Here is a 5,454-nt window from a genome sequence, read left to right on the forward strand (position 1 = left end):
TATATATATATATATATGAATTTATATATGATTTTATTCGTCATTATCAATTCAATAAAATGATGTTATGGATAGCTAAGCTATCAGAGGTTCTTTGACATGCGATATAAATATAAAATTGTATTTTGATAGCATCGTCTCACTGGCTTTTTTATGTCCTTCTGCTTCCTACCCAATGGTGCCCGCGCGCGCGCGTGTACGTGTGTGTGTGTGTGTGTGTGTGTGTGTGTGTGTGTGTGTGTATGAAAAAGGGGGGAGGGAGGAAGGAGTTAATTTTATTGTCAAGTCTATATTCTTAAATGTTCTATCGTCAACCATTTATTTATTTAGCTTTTTTTTTTGTAATTATTATTTTGTGATTGTCTTTACGGGGACGTCAATGTTGCTGTGTCCTCTATCTCTCTATATTTCCTATTCCAGGTTACTTTCTGTCTTTGATTTTTAATGAGATTACTTATCCCTGGTCGGAGTCTTGGCTGAGGGATAGTTTCGGGTGATGATAATTTTTTTCCTTGTAAATTATCCCTATGTTGGGTACTGTTATAGCTTTGTTTGAATATATTTTGTAACACTTGAGTGTATTCCTCTTCATGGGATCCTGTGTCTGGATGAAACTTTTAGGTCATCTCAAACTGAGTACATTGATGACGTGCTCTTGGAATCGTCCCCTGTCGCTGTTTGAACCAGTCCCCTTCTGGGTGGGGTTCCTGTGGGCAGGGTGGCACATACTGTGTCTTCTATCCCCTTATAGCTGTTTTCCAATTTGCTTTCTATCTCTGTCTTGGAATGAGATTCCTTGGTTTTGTCCTGGCCCTGGCCGGAGTCCTTGACTGGGAGGGGAACAGTCAAATGCATAGTTATTGTTTTGGGAGCTTATGTTTTTTCCCCCCTTTTTCTTTGTAAATCATCTCCCTGTTATGTATTATTATATTTCTTGTTTTGAATGTCTAAAGTAAGCATTTGAGTGTATTCCTCTTTGTTAGATCCTGTGCTAGTGTCTGGATGAGACTTATATTATGTGATCTCAAACTAAGTACATTGATGCTATGCTCTAGGAATCTATATCAGATCCCTATTTGTTCCCAGTTCCCATTTGTCTTACTTTTTCTTGGGTGTTTTAGTTGTAATTCAAGAATTTGGCTATCCTATTTTCATCCTTTTTGCTGGTGCTGATATAACGTAAATGTGTTGCAAGCGCCGTAAAACCCATAAAATCATAAACAAACAACCAGTCCTCTTTGTTTTTTACTTTCTTTGGTTGCTAGCTTTGGGTTTTTTTCTATCCCTTTTTTATCCTTTTTACTGGCGCTGAAATTAATTAAGAATGTCGGAAGTGCCGTAAACCCTTATAAACAAACGTTATTTGAACCAGTCCCCTTCTTCTTACTTTCTTTGTTGTTCTTAATTGTAAATCTAGAGGTTTTTAATACCCCATTTTCATCCCCTTTACTAGCGATGAAATGACCTAAGAGTGTCGCCTAAAAACAAACATCACTTGAAATAAGACAATGAGAGTTGAATGATGAAACGTTGATGGTGCTTCATCGGGAACTCAAATGTTTTAGAAGTATTGAGGAATCATAAGAATAACTAAATGTGAGTTTAGAATAAAGCGGGGCCGCGGTAAAATTAATTATCAAACGACCACAGGTTCGCAGCGATAACAAGGCTGAGGACTACTACTACTATTTTATTGTCTCGCCCAATGTATTTTGTACTTTTAAAAGAATTCTACGTAGCTTTATCACTGTATAAGAATAAGGCCACTTGCTTTTTGCTCCGATTGAGACCCAAGACGGATGCATTTTTTCATGAGAGAAGATATTATTAATTCTTAGTGTAAGCGGAGAAGAAGAAGGAGTAGTAGTAGAAGAGGAAGGGGGGGGGGTGATGCAGATATACATTCTCTTTGTTCTCCCATGAATTTCCGCTGAAATGACCCATAAGAGTTTGCAAGTACCGTTAAACATTGAAAACAAAAACAAATACTGTAATAGGTATTAAGCATGGTAACAGTCGTGAAACTTGACTTAAACTATAAATAACGTTCATGTTACACAACACGTTCGCCTCGTTGGTCTTACTTCTGTTCTCGCAATGCCATTACACATGTTAATTTTATTATCCTGTATTTTCGGTTCAAATCTCAACTATCTCTAACTACCACCAGAAGCTGATGCTGTGTACATAACTAGCACACAGATCGACTACATCATCAACGTTTTCAGTAATCGCTTATCTTGGTCAAAACAGCTCGGCAACACGGAGATAGCAACTAGTACAGTGTGTGAACTGGACACCAACCAACTGGGAAGTTAAGATATAATTCGAAGTTTTTGTGGTCTAAGAATATGTTGAGGAGATTCAATTGAATACGTAAAATTTGCTGGACAGCCAGTTCTCCTTAACAATGCGATCATCAGAAAAGGTATTGTTTTCTTTTCGTTTCGATAGTAGGGTGCTGATTGTTTAACAATATTGATGTTGGCAGGTAATATATTATAGAGCAATAGGTAAAGCTAGAAAGCCGACGTTTTATCGTTTTCAGCAGTGAGCTAATAATTGCTTGCTACCCAATGGACAGAGAGCTGGTCTCTAGCAGGGGACTTTCTGTCAAACTAAATTAGAGCTCGCATCCAATCACCACTTTTTTTGGAAATTTTGTTTATTGAATAACAAACGTGTACATTTTATTAACGAGTTAGAAGACATTAGTAGATGCTAATCAATATTTTGGTATCGTTTGTGCGGAAGGGACAAATCATGTCTTCCAACTGTAGTGTACAATTTAAGTGAGGTCGTAAACAAGTTTTGGTTTAACGCCATTTTCAATACATTCTAATTTATATAAAAAAGCGGTCCCTTCATTTTAGAGTCGGAATCCGATTGGGCTATGTAAAATAAAACCATTAAAACATCGCATCGAGTTGTCTTCAGTGTCTCCAACGAGGTTCAAATCTGAACCGCCCGCCTGATCCAGTAGCAAGTGACTTACTACTGCACTACCTGCTCGGTCTGTGTCATGTTATTGTTTGCTGTGGACCTAACATGCTTTTATCCAAATAAGTAAAATTATTGTATATGATTTCCAACACGCAATTACCTTTAGTCATACAACTATTGATATTCACATCGATATTTAAACTAAACATTGAATTACAATTTGTGAGAACTTCCCATGAAGTGAGTCAAAATAGAATATCAATAGATTGGCCAACACCAATCATGCCGGAAGAATGGTGGACAGAAGGTCACTTACTGTGTCTTTTGCCCCCCCCCCCCCCCCTATATATATCTGTTTTCCGAGTGGGGCTTTCTATCTTTGTCTTGGAATGAGATTACTTGGTTTGTCCTGGCCCTGGCGGAGTCCTTGACTACAGGGGAAACGGTCAAATGTATAGTATATATCAGTTTGAAGAGATGATTTTTTTTCTTACCTTATAAAATTGTGTCTCTATAATGAACTTTAATACTTTTTTGTTTTGAATATCATGACTTGTAAGCATTTAATTGTATTCCTCTTGTTGGGATCCTGTGATTGTGTCTGGATGAGACTTTTAAGCGATCTCAAGCTAAGTACACTGAGGCTGTGCTCTTGGAATCGTACATCCGTTCCCTATTTGAACCATTGTCTTATTTATTATTATATATATATAATATATATATATATATATATATATATATATATATATAATATATATATATATATATATATATATTGACCTTACTTAAAGTGTCTCAAGCGCCGGAAAATCCTTAAAAACAAAAGAAACAATCTTTATTGACATGTACAACTGAAGTACACAGGGCGTTTCTCTCCATATCAGTGTTGAAAATTAAAATGTGCTATTCTAAAGGATTCATGATTTTGACTCTGAGAATTGATTTTATAATTCTATATAACAATACGTTTAACTAATATGTCTGTAATTTCTATGTTAGTTCCTATTCCCTTTTGATAAATGACGGTTACGTTGGCAATTTTCCAGTCTTCTAGAATTTTACCTACTGATAGAAATCTGTTAAATAAAATAGAAAGATGATGGGTTATTTATGTTGACATTTTCACACAGACCAATGCTTTTTGTACACCAAGTGTTACCAATTTTCAATAACATAATGTTTCGAAACAGAAACAACAGTAATATAATAATTTCCATCGACGATATTGTCAACGAATGAGGTTTTGGCGTGGTAATGGTTTCAACTCACTGCAAAGTATTTAATCTTACCATCTGCGTTATAGGTGTGGATGCAGTCTACGCAGACCTGAAACTCATTAACTACCATAATACATTAAAACTATAATATTCGTCTATCATAACATTTTTTTTCTATAGCTGCCTTCTTTAATAATATTCAGCACTTTACACCATGCGTCATAACCAAATTCTATGTGTTAGTGACATAGCGCTGCGTTAGCGACCTTAGTACATACTTATTTCATTCTTTCCATTTTTATCAGAAACAGCTGGTCATCCTTATTGCTGTCACAACTGCCATTGTCCTCACCGTCCTGTACATGCGAGGAGAACTTCATCGTCATTCCCCGGGTCCTTCAATCGTAATTACACCAGTGCCACCAACAGTTTTCTACTACACAAGGCATGGACACGGTCCCAAGTACCCAGGCGACAAAAGGGATGATGGTTGGGAAGGACTGAGGTGATTTCAAACGACGCACGGAGAAAAAGGAGATCAAATAACAATAGGACATTTCATATTTCATTAAGGATTACAAGTAGCCCATCCCCCGAACCACCCCCCACCGGCCCGGCCCTCAATATTATGAATAGATAGCAACATATAATTTTAAAGTAACACGATGGACTTTGATCTAATATAGATGCTGTGCGCATGGCTTAGAAACTCACAACATTGCCATCCGGAAATGTAACGGAGCAACACACAAAAATATGTGTGACCTTGAACGTTTATATTCTGGTTAATACAGTTTAGTGAGAATTACTCATAAATGTGGATGGCAAGAAAACAATTACAAAGACCTGCGTGACGTCAACTTCGTTCTATCTATAGGATGCACCGAGTCTTGGATGGTTTATAACCAACTTGTATTTTATAACCCAAAATGAATAATAATAATAATAATAATAATAATAATAATAATAATAATAATAATAATAATAATAATAATAATAATAATAATAATAATAATAATAATAATAATAATAATAATAATAATAAAGAATGGTATTCGTGTTGGTAAATTGAGTAGATATCAGTCTTTGAAATTTGATGAGGTGTGAGTTCAAAAGTTTCGGAGAAAATTATATTTAACGCATAAAATTCCGCCTTTCGGATAAAAAGTACCAACACACAAAACCATGTTTAACCTTTAACGTTTAATCTGGTTCAATTGGCCGTTAAACGTTAAAGGTTAAACATGGTCTTGTGTGTTGTACGCTTTATCCGAATGGCGGATATTTATGCGTT

The 5,454-nt window shown here is 35.9% G+C and overlaps 1 long non-coding RNA gene across 1 annotated transcript; it reads left to right on the forward strand.

The window, feature by feature from the left end:
- On the forward strand, window positions 1-5,186 carry LOC144971266 (uncharacterized). Its single transcript, XR_013645107.1, has 2 exons — window positions 1-2,428; window positions 4,466-5,186. It is a non-coding gene; the product is annotated as an uncharacterized LOC144971266 (long non-coding RNA).
- Window positions 5,187-5,454: the final 268 nt, after the last annotated feature.

Source organism: Berghia stephanieae, chromosome 4, assembly GCF_034508935.2.
Source record: "Berghia stephanieae isolate SIO BIC M18660-M18661 chromosome 4, UCSD_Bste_1.3, whole genome shotgun sequence".
Lineage (NCBI taxonomy): Eukaryota > Metazoa > Mollusca > Gastropoda > Nudibranchia > Aeolidiidae > Berghia > Berghia stephanieae.